General features: G+C 37.7%; 1 protein-coding gene across 2 annotated transcripts in view; it reads left to right on the forward strand.

The window, feature by feature from the left end:
* The window catches only part of PPP1R9A (protein phosphatase 1 regulatory subunit 9A), a 130273-nt gene that overhangs the window by 17878 nt on the left and 100113 nt on the right, over positions 1–12282 (forward strand). The window lies entirely within an intron of this gene.

A 12282-nucleotide genomic window follows, 5' to 3' on the forward strand; every position in this document is an offset into this window, starting at 1 on the left:
GAACATGTTGTCTGCTGTCTAATTATACTAAGTACTGGTGGGATGGTCTCTTCATCCGCTTACAGGAATTGTGTCAGAAAATGTCTGCTTCAGGTAGATCTCTAAGGAAATCATGAACTGATGCTTTGCTGGAAATATTTTCAATATATGTTAATTTTCAAAGAGATGCAAAGCTATTTTATTAATAAAGGAAATGAGTTACAATTCATAATTCTCAGTACATTGCATGTGTAACTAAAAAAGTCCTGTAGTTTTTGTCTGACATTTTATAAAAAGTGGCACAGATTCATGGAAGAGGCTGTAGTGCCTTCAATTGAGAGCAATTTTTTAGTTTAATTACTAGCCAGTGAGTCTCCTCTGTGTGATCACACCTCTAAGCTGATCAATATTATGTTTAGCTATTTGCTAGCACTTAATGGATTTCTTACTGATCTTGGAGTGCAACGTACATCATCTCATGAAGGCTAGCAACTTCTCAGATGTGTTGAAAATCTACAGTAACATTTTAGTAAAAATTTTGGCTGGTCCATACAGTTAATAAAAGAGCACGGGGAAGGGGTAACCATCTTTGGAAGATGTGCATAGGAGGGAGGCTTAGACCTCCATAGTTTTTAGGAGAGCATCTACCTAAACCCTGCACTCTAGGTTGCATTGTGTTCTTCCATCATTTCAGTTGAATGTGGGACCAAAAGAACTGTCTGTACTGGATGATTTTGCATTTCCTGGCACTAGAAAGAACACAAGGGCAAACATCACTGCGTAGCTTAATATTTAGACTGTTTTCCTTTAGGCACTGAGGAGGCAGCTTTGGGATCTGAGGTGTGCTGAAAGACTTGTTAAAATGAAACTATAAGGAGCTGTTACATTTAAGAAGAGATTCTTGGATGTAAAGGGAATTAAATTTTAACTCCCATGTAGTGGATGAACATTACAGGCACTTGGCATTTTATATGGTGATCACTACGGTCATCTTCATCTCCTGGATAGGCTTTCACAAAGAGTTAGATCTTTCCTGGGGTTTTGATCAAATCCGACAGTCGCCTGCCTTCAGGAGGGTTTTGTAGGTTTTGACTCCTGAGTAAAGGAGGCATCTGTTTGCAGCTTTTACTTGGGCTTTAAGCTGGAAGAAGTCAGAGATACTGTAGTACTCAATAGATTGATTCTTGACCCTAGGCAGGGCCTTGGTCAATGTTTGTGCTTACTTTGTCTAGCACCACCCCACTGCAGCTTCATTTCCCTTTGGATTTTGTGGGGGGTTTAAGTGATCAACCTCAGGCTTTTGATTTAGTCTGTGCGTAAATATTGTGTTTTTCTTTGATGAACTGTTAAGAATGTAAGTACTTTACTGAATTGGAGTCCCCAGTTAGTGATAACAGGTATTATTTGTGTCTCAAACCAGAATCCTCTTCTGGCTGCCTCTCCATCCTGTTTTCTTCAGTCACAATATCAGCTGAAACCTGTCTCTTCTTGTGGTTAGTGTTGTCTCTCTTTGAAGAGAGACATCACACTCTTTGAAAGTGGTGGCTGGGAGGTGAGAAAGGCTAACTAACATTTAACTCCACTACTCTAAAGCAATATCAGTGTGGAGCATTCCCCCAGGGCTAGAACTGGGGAGAGATAAATAAAACACCAGTGAATAAAGAAGCTAGAATAATTTTAAAACCAGGCTAACCAGGATAGGCTTTCTTATTTGTGTCTTGAAGACACAGTCAGGGCCTTATCGAGGTATTCACTTCGTGGCTAGAATGTCTCTTTGCATAATGAATATAAATGAGCACAACAGATAGTAGGGAAAGAAACACTCAGAGCAAGATGAAATAGTGCTTACTTATGTGACAGGGATTAGTGGAAGAGAGAGTAGAATTAAGACCTTAAAGTTTTAATGGAAAATAAAAACTGTAAAGCAACTTTTGGGGAGTCTTACGATACTGATGAATTGATGTCAGTTCAGAAGGAAAATACTACTCTGTGTTTACAACATGTACTCACATACTTAAAAGTAAATGAAGTGCAAGCGAAATCTGAGGAAAAGAGCCTGGACCTGCAGCCCCCTGTGCTGGAGGCCTTGCCTCCTGCCTGCACTGCTGCTCTCACCACTGTGATCGGAGAGAACTTCTGTGTGGTCCTCAGGGTCTCCAAAACACACCCCCACTTTATCATAGCTCTTTACTACCTATGAAACCAGGTTTCAGAGATGGTGAAATGCAGGTAATGTATTGTGGACACAGTTGAACCTCATATGTATCTGGCTGACGAGTGGGTTTGTTGTCAATGATATCTTCAGCAGAACTGAAACTGAAATTTATAATATGGAGGAAGTAAAAGGAAGTGGCTTCAGCCCATGCTTTGAGTTCGTAGCGTTTTGTGATAGTGCTTTCTTCTCTGCAGCAGTCCAATGTGACTTGATACTTCCTTGAAAATACTGTCTTTTGTGGATGTAATTATATGCTTGGCCAATAAAAGTTGGAAACAAATTGCAGTTCCCGGAATCTGTTCTCCTTTCATTGTTGCAATGCTATCAAGTTATGAACTGCAAACTAGAGATTTAAGATGGGCAGTCTGTCATGGGGAGTGTGTGTGCAGGCAGCAGTATAAATTAGGTGTATCTGGATGAAAATTAAATATAACAGGTTTGTACCAAGAGCAGTCTAGCTGTAGCTGTTGGGTGCCCAATAAAAGACTAATTTACTTTACAGTGTAGTGATGTATTTTTTTCTTGTTTTATGTATTAAATAAAATAAGCCATGTAAATTTTCCTTACTGAGCCTGCCTCTCCAAATGCTAATTGCTGGTGGATGGTTATAGAATTTGCTTGTAATTATATACTACTCACAACAAGAAATTGTGAACTTATTTGGTGATTTCACAGAATTTTATTTATGGTAGTTCAAGTATGTAGTTTAGACAGTTTCCGATTTGAAGACAAAATTCCTTTCATGATTACATGGAATATCTAGCATCCTGTGTGCAATTAAATAAATGCCTGTTCTCTGTGTATCACTGGATTCAAATGCAGGTTTCTGTTAAGCTCTTTTTCAGAATACAGTATTTGAAGAATCAGAGATTTTTCTCTTAAATTTGGAGGTGATGCCTGGCTCACTTTCATGTCCTTCTGTAGAGGTAGCTATATGTTGTATTATGTCATTTACAGATAGTGGCCTTTTCTTTTTCCTGTAGTGGCTTAAAGCATGTTTACACTGCATGTAACATGTTTAAAACATGTTACAGCACTGTGGTGACTCTTCCTGTATTAGCCCAAGACTGAGGATGCTGGGAGGCTTGATGCAGAGATGTTAAGCTGACATAATTATTCCATCCCATTTGAAGCTATTTGGACTGCCAGTCTTTTAAGTGCCTTATGGGATGATAAGGCCTAGAGGGGGGTTTTGTGCTGCTGTGTTCCACAGACTTTGATTTGATTTTTTTGCCTTGTTTTACTAAATTGTGGGCAGATGTATTACAGTAGCTTCCTGCTGTCAGTGAGCTGCACAAATTACCAATTCTTCCCCAGTGCAGTGAGTTCTCCTTAGTCAAGCTGAAAGTTTGGGAGTTGGTGTTGCCTTTTTTGGTTTGGGTTGTTTTTTTGGGGTTTCTTCTTTTTTTGTTTTTTTTTGTTTTTTTTTCTGTATATATGGATATCTTAAGGAAGTGTATTCTGTATGGTGTTCTGTGAGTAGTTTTCAGAGGCATTATATAATGTGAGGGATTTTGTCTTTGAATCTGCACAAGATATTTTTTGCTAGTATGTGGAGTTATCTTACTGCTCTATCAAACATTTTTCTGGTACTACAGATTAAGAAATTAGTGCACAAGAAGCATATGAGTACTTTGTGTGATCTAGGACTATCTGCACTGAGTGCAAATCTTTTTCAGTTTGTATTCTTACAGAAACTCTGGAATTTTGCAGTAGGTGATGGTGTTTCAAGCTGAGAAGCAGCTTACAGGATTGAGGTCTGTAAAGTATTTCTTGATATTATGAGCTGGTCGTTCCTCTTTCTTTTTTTTTTTGGAAGCCTTCAGAAATGCTATTTGGAGCACTGAAAAAGAAAACTAAGAGTTTCCCACAGTATAGAGTAACAAAAGTGAATCCAAGTGAATCAACTGCATATAGTGTGTCACAGTGATGTATTTAACATAAATGAAATTAACTACCCAGTCTAGGTCTTGACACAAAGAAAAACTGTCCCTCGTGTCCACTCTGTTGTGTCCTTGGGCTCTGGCTGTACATCAAGAGTTTCTGCTCCATCTAGGAAACAGCAGATGCTTTGCAGCAACTCAGCATATTTTCCAGAAAGCCTCTCTTCCACCCTTACAGAAGAAGATTGTCTTCTCCTCCCTGTGCAGACTGGGAGCAACTTGCCTGTTTTACATACAAAATAATTTTTTTTTCAGTCTGCTTGCGTGCATAGGTCAATGCCCACAGATAAAAATCTTGGTTACAAACGTGTATTGGTTGTTTTCTGCTTGAGTTCAAATTTCAGTGTGGATTGATAATATAAATGGATTTATGTTGTATGTTGTGCAATTTGTGCAGGAGGAAAAAGCAAACACCTAGAAGGCACCATGGAAGGCCAGCTATTTTTAATTCTCTATGTTATATTTTAATTTGCTATTAATTATGGGTTTCTGGTGGCTGAAACATTTGCATCTTCTAGTTTTCAAAGATTTACTGAATCATGACATCCAGATAAAAAACCTGCAAATGTCAAGTACTCTATTTAAGTACTGTATTTACTGATAATTAGGCTTGCATATAGTAACAATAAATTTAATTTAAATAATAGAAATAATCAATACAAATTATGTATACATAAGAAATAATAATAAAAATAATAAACATAAATAATTTTTTTTCTGCATTGTTACCTAACTGTATTTCTGGAATTGGAATTGCCTAAAGCTCTAAAACCTAAAAAAAACCCCACTTAACAGGTTCTTAAGTTGGATATGTTGAGCTTACCTATTTTCAGTGGCGTTTGTAGTGAAACTAAGCTGGGGAATCTGCGGAGACTAAACCCCATACTTCTGCCATCTGAGTTGTTTTAGACACTGTCCAGGTTTCCTGTTGCTGCTGGGATCCATGTCCCTGGTTTCCTGTACCCGATAGCCATGCAGCAGAAACTTGAGAGGCAGCCTGGGTTGCACGGGCGCTGAAAGCTTGATCTGCTCCTGCTTGTGGTGTTCAGGGAGAAGCACCATCTCCTCTGGTCCCACATCAGGTGTTCAGGCACTGTTAATGAACTTGCAGTTTAAACATTAGAAACACTGTTCTAATCTATCCTATTTCACTTGTGTAAAATAAGTAGATTTTAGGCTTATCTAGCTACAGTTCATCAGGTTCTCTTCTATTTCCGTGTGGTACCTCCTAAATGTTTTGAGTTCCTTATCACCCTGATGACTTCCTCATGGTTAGCCCAGTTACCTTGGAAACCGGTTCACCAGCATATCTTATCTCTGAACTGATGAAATAATATGTAGTGCTTGCAAATGAATTTGAAGAAAGCTTTCTCCTTTCTTAATTGAAGAATGTTGATCTCTTTGTTCCGAAAGTATCAGAATTTCAGAGGGTGTTTTTCAGGTTCAAGTAAAATGTCGTACTTGCTTTTGTTTATAGTCCTTGAAAACCTGGCAAAGAGAATTAACCTTGCTGTATTTTGAAGAAGAAGTAGGTATCTCTTGAAACCAACTGCTTGCAAGTAAAAATTAAAAAAAAATATGAAGAGGCACAAAGCTGTTTACTAATGGTAAGACTAATTTATGCCGCTGTTCAGTGTAGCAGCAGCATTTAACTGCTTGGTGATGGTTCACGAATGTCTCCTTGTACAGTTGTTCTTAGCTGCTGCTCAGTCACAAAGAGGAGATAAAGTAACAAAAAGATAGTAATCCTTACTGTAGTTTTTCACATGTAATTGCTGGTATTGTGTTCATCTCCACACTATTAAAGTTTCAACTTTTAACTTTCGTAACAAACACTAGAAGTTATATTCATTTTTGTGATGACAACATAAAACCACATTTTTTTTCTCATTATCTTCTGAAAATTTATTGTAATGATATTGAGACTTTTTTAAAAGCTTTTATCTGGGATGTGAAAATTGAATAATTTTCTTCTGAAAAAAACCAGAACAGCATTTTATTTTTAATGTGAACTTACTTATTAATTATTTTTGGGGGCCTTTCCTGAAAATTAAACTGTTTGTAAGAGAAAGCACAATCTGACACCAAAGTTCATTGTGGTGTCATGGTTTCTAAGCAGAGCTCAATGCTTTCCTTTTCCAGTGTATTTCAGATTTTGACAGGTTATGTAGCAAAATAATACATTATGTTTCATGAATGATTTTTTTAGAAAGTAATTTAAGTTCAAGCATATACTGAATTGTGGTAAAAATACTCTGTAGTGATACCATGAGTAGTTGATCTACTGTTTCTCATTCACGCATTTTTTTTGTCAGTATGGTCATCTGCTTCTCCCTCTTTTTGACACATTCAGGTCATTGAAGAATTTCCTGGGGGTGCTGAGGGCTTTCATATATTGTTAGATGTATTTATTCCAGAATTCAAGTAACGAATTTTCATCCTGAAAATTTATGTAGGCTCAAAGAGTTCTAGAATTTTTAGGTTTTTTTTTTCCCAAAGCTTTATCAAAACTTTTGCAAACTGCTTAATTGGGAGGAAAAATGTGAGAGAGGTATTAATATACTTAACTGAAAAGAAATGCAGTTTTTCTTGTTCAATTAGTCTACTTATGGTTACATGCTAAGATTCTAATAATTAGAGACCAAAGATTTGGGACAGGATTTTGCAGGAAATTTTGTTAGGGTTTGTAGAAAATCTCTCATTAACTTAGGATCTTGATGGCAAGTGTGCATGGATTCTTTTGCGATGAATCTTTTTTTTTTTTTTTCCTCCGTATACCTCTGGGGGAAAATGTGTGTAGATTGTAAGACTTGTACTTTCTGTTTCTTGGGGAAAAAACAGGATGTCTGAAATGAGAAGAAAACATGCTATACATTGAAATGGTAGAATTTCAGTTGATATGGATTTACAATAAAGCAGATTTAACTGTGTTAATTTTTAACTACTAAGGTACTGAATATGGATGGTATATTTTCCAGTGTTTTCAAAGCATTTAAAATAAGCAAAAAAGTCATCAGGAGTAGTTAGCATGGATTCACCAGGGGAAAGTCATGCTCAGGCAGCCAGATGCTGCTACTCGTGATGAAATGACTCACTTGGTAGGTGAGGGGAGGGCAGTGTATCTTGTCCATCTTGTCCTTGACTTCATTAGGGCTTCCTGTAGCATCTTCACAAAGAAGCTGATAAAGTGTGGGCTGAAAACGGACTGACTGACTGAACTCAGAGGCACAAAGCCTGACTGGAGAACAGTAGCTAGCAGTGTACTCCAGTGGTTAATACTCCTGTGCAACATCTTCGTTAGTGATTGGGATTATGGAGCAGAGTGTACCCTCAGCAAATTCACTGATGACACAGATCTGAGAAGAGTGACTGATGTGCCAGTCAGTCATGCTGCTGTCCCGAGGGACCTCAACAGGAGAATGAGTGGACAGGAGCCTCATGAAGCTTAATAAGAAAAATGCTAAGTTCTGCACCTATGGTGAACAAACTCATGTAGCAGTTTATGCTGAGGGCTGCCCAGCTGGAAATCAGCTTTGTAGAAGAGGGCCTGGGGGGGGATTGGAAGGCACAGATTTGAACATGAGCCAGTGAGGTGTCATTTGTGTGTACCTAAGGAAAAGACTGTTTTTCTGTGAGAGACATTGAATGCTGGTACAGGGTGCCCAGAGAGACTGTGAAGTCTCTGTCCTTGGAGATCTTCAAAAGATGACTGGACATGGTCCTAGGCAGCTGGCTCTAGGTGGCTCTGCTTGAGCAGGGGGGTTGGACCAGATGACTTCCAGAGGCCCCTACCAATGTAAAGAGTTCTGTGAAACTTGTTTTGAGGATTTCTGTAACTTTAGTCTTTATATGTAACAGTGAAGTGTTTTTTATTCTGCCAGTAGACTTGTAAGTTAGATAGAAAATTGGGCAAAAAGGTCAGTCAGTGTTTAGGTTGAAAACAGAGCAATCAGGCCAGTAAGAAACTACTGGGTAGACATACTCAAGAGCTGAAGAATATTTTCATTAGTGATGCTGATTAAAAAAAAAACAACTGTGGAGATAGCTGATTGTGTAAAATTTGGAGATGTAAACAATATTGAAAAGTTGAACTTGAAGATTGATGTAAGAGCCATGAGTTTACAGTCAGTCAGAAGGGCAATCACTTTTGGGTTTATGGCTGATACCTCCTAGAAATTCAGGAGAAATGAGGAAATACCTGGAATTGCTGTTAGTCATAGCTAGTACAGTTAGTGTACTGAGGCTATGCAGCCACGTACTAAGCAAGTGTGTATTACAAGAGGTACAGTGAGGCATTTCCAGGGAAGTGTTGGAAAAACCAACCAAGGTGACTGTTTGCAATTCCAAGGTCTTGCATTTAACAAACTTTCCACTGGAGTGTGGTGATGGACAGAGCTGACAGTCATGGGATCCAAGAACGCCATGAGTGAATTTAGGATGGAAATTAGAGGACGGTTTCCAACACCAGACCGGTGTGCCTTGAATCTTCATATGGGGATAGAGGGCATGTAAATAGTATTAAGGCAGACTCCAGTAAATCCATGAAGAAGATTGTAAAGTACACCACAGGAGCAGGAGAATTAGAAGAAACCTCCTGGTTTCTCTGCATGTTGCAATGTCCAAAATGAAATGTCCTTGCTTCTCTCTATGTGCTGAATCTAGTCAGTGGCAGAAGAATTAAAGCTTGTAGAAGCATGCTTTTCCTCTTCATTTTGAGCAGGTTTATAACACAAGAGCTGTGGATTTTTCTAACATCCTAGAGCTGACAAACTTGTCAACTCTAAAGTGCCAGTGATATCAAGTGTAGTTCTACTTCCATAGTGAAGCTCCTACTCAATCAAAAGGCTGCAGTACAGCTATCCTGCTTTCTGTCAGAGTAATTAATTAAACGAAGGAACACAGAACCTGAGATCTCTGATGTGATTGCAGCAGTGGATGCTGCTTCAGAGTACAGATCTAAATACTTCAGTGGACACCTAGGCAGCTTGCTTATTTTTGCTACATCCTTCCGTGTAAGTGTTTCTAGGAAAACAGGTTGTGAGCCAGCTTTCCACTGTGAACAGCTGATGCACAGCCTCTCCACATCCTAGAAAAGCATGAATAATAAGAAAAATAAACCCTTTTAGTAAAGAAGGAGGTTTTTCTACTTCATTGATATTTAAGAGTTTTCATGTGTTTATGGGTGGAGCTGACTAAAGCATTTCTGAAGTTGATTCAGATGTAAAACTTTAATTTCTGATTGGTTCTGAGCCACCTGGTTTTGTATTCTGTATTGAGGTACAAGAAGAATTTTGCAAGATTGTTAATAAGCAGTCTGTCTCGAGTGTTACCTTACCAAAAGTATGTATCAGAGAAAAATAGGTAAAAACTGATGAGAGGCAGTCATCTTGAGGTTTATGGCCACTGACAACCTAGTCACTATAGTCAGTGTAATTAATACAGTCCTAAGGGAGGTGCCTGCAATAGATAGGTGAATTAGTTTGCAAATTAACCTGTTTATTCTCCACATTGATAGTGAAGTTTGACTTAGCTTTTAAAATAATGAGAATTAAAGAAAGCTGAACTGCTCTGTGACAGGTCACGTGAGATACTCAACAGTTCATAGTATTCTCTAAACCAAATTTCACATGCGTTAGTGCTCTGTTTTAAGTAGGCTCTTCTTTTTCAAGTAGCGTTTGTAACTGAAATGAAATCACAGACTACAGAAACATCTTCTTTCTCCTGAGTTTATAGATTTAGTATCTGGATATTTAAGAGCTCAAAATCAAGAACTTTTCCAATTATGTTATTAATGATTCTGGTTTTGGGTCTTACATTTTGATTTGGAATTTTGGTTTTGGGTCTTACATCACAGCTGTGTTGAAAAGATTGTTTATCTTTTTTCAGGTATGGACCCTACCTAATAATTTCCTAGGTTTTTGTTGGAAGAGTATTTTTCAGCATATAACCATCTGATTAGTTATCTCAGATATTTGCAAGGAAATGGAAGTAATGTTCTGCTGGACTATTCTAAAAGCTGATTGCTTTTCAGAGCAATCTCAACAGTGGGATTATTATACAGAGTATTTAATGGCGTTTCTGCAGAACTTCAGAACTCCAAGGTAATTGGAACCATTCAGTGGTTTTTTTTTCAGTAAAGCACTGTTCATTGTTTTCATTTCATTAAAGCACCGAAGTAGTTGAAAAATAGTATATATATATGCACATTCTAAAATTTAAAAATGCCATTTGAGAAGACCTGAGACAAAATTACTGTTAAATTAGTTGAGTGTAATTAATTTGGGAGCAGTTTTCTCTCAAATATGTCACAGGCCTTTTCCCTCTTCAGTCTTCAGCAAATTAAAATTGTTTAATGTGCTTTAGGAGTTGGAGAGACACTTTTTTCTGTTACTGGTATTCTCTACTACATTACCACATCCTTGCATTTATTTTACTTCTCTTGCAAAGTGCTATATGTCTGAGTACATTAAGTACTGAATTATCACAGAATACCAAGTTTGAAAGGACCTCAAGGATTATCTATCTGGTCCAGCCTTTCTTGGCAAAAGCACAGTCCAGACAAGATGGCCCAACACCCTCTTCAGCTGGATCTTCAAAGGCTTCTACCAGTGTTGAGTAATCCACCACTTCCTTGGAGAGATTATTCCAATGACAGGTTTTTTTCATTTTGAAAAATTCTGCTATTGTCAGAATCTCCTTAGGAGTAACTTGTACTGATTATCCCTTGGATTTTCCATGTGGCTCCTTGTAGAAAGGGAATCTCCAATCCACATCTTTGTAGCCACTCCTTAAATACTGGAACATGGTGATAAGGTGTCCACTAAGCCCTGTTTTGTCAAGGGTGAACACACCCAGCTCTCTCAGATATTGTCCTAGAACGGGTATCCTGGTCATTTGGCAATCTTTCTGACCCTTCTCTGGACCCTCTCCAGCCTGTTCACATCTTTTTTGCATAGTGAGGACCAAACCTGAATACAGGGTTCCAGGTGTGGCCTGACAAGTGCTGAGTGGAGTGGAAAAATGACCTTTTTAGTTACAGATGGCTCTCAATAAAGGTAACACTGACAATGGAGGAAAAAGCAAGAATAGGAGATGCATGAAAACATAAAGCAAATTCAGTGTAAATCCATTGTTTTGTGTGCCCTGAAAAACTGTTGAGCAGTAAGAGCCATTAAATCTTGTCAGTGTGTGACTGTTCATGCCAGCTATTAATACCATCTATCTAGAGGCAGTCTGGAATGGTCTGTTAATTGCTGGTAGGTTTGTAAAGTGTCTAGGTTGTGCTTCTTCAGCTGTATCTTCTGGTGAACAACAGATTCCTCCTGACAAAGGTCACCTTTACTTATTGATAGTCTTATTCAATGTTAGTTTTAAATTGATGGAGAATTAATCTTAGAAGGGTGAATCATTTTTGGATCAGTTTTGTAAGTATGCTAGTCTACTTTTAGATGATGTCATAAAAGCGACTGTTTACTGTGCATCAAAGACTTTATAGCTTTGTTATTTTAACTGTGCCTAATTATATTTTAATTAAATGATACAGAGATGCATTAAATGATACTAAATAATACATTAAATTATAGTAAATTATTTCTTTTCTGTGGTAATTTCATCTTCCCCACAAAAAAAAAATTGCAGTTAGTTTTTGTGAAAGTAATATATAGCTAGAAGTGTCTAGGAGTTATTGAAACATTCAGTCTTGATGTAAAGTATCAGAATGATGTATTACTTCCAGTTTAAAGTGTTTTGTATCAATTTGGGATTAAATCAGCCTTTTTAGTGTCCCAAGGCAGCTTTAGTTAGATGGTTCATGTCTTTCTCTTCCTTTATGGCTTAGGCTCTACAGCTGGACTATATGTATAATACTTCTCTGCTGCCAAGTGAGTCTTCTGTTGTAGCAAGTCAGGAAGTAGGAGGACCAAAGTACCATGAGAGATCTTCTGCCAAGGAATATTAAATTTCCCATTATGTTTTTGAATTTTACATATGGATTATTACGTTTAGGGGAAGATCAATTTTTATGGCAGTACTTGGCATAATCTTCACTAGGGAAATTTTGATATTTATTCGTTTTTCCAGTGCTCAAGATCCAAACACTATCTAATAGTTAAAACTATTGTTTATTGACCTCTGTTATTGATTAGG

The sequence above is a fragment of the Sylvia atricapilla genome, chromosome 1 (assembly GCF_009819655.1).
Source record: "Sylvia atricapilla isolate bSylAtr1 chromosome 1, bSylAtr1.pri, whole genome shotgun sequence".
NCBI classification, from domain to species: Eukaryota; Metazoa; Chordata; class Aves; order Passeriformes; family Sylviidae; genus Sylvia; species Sylvia atricapilla.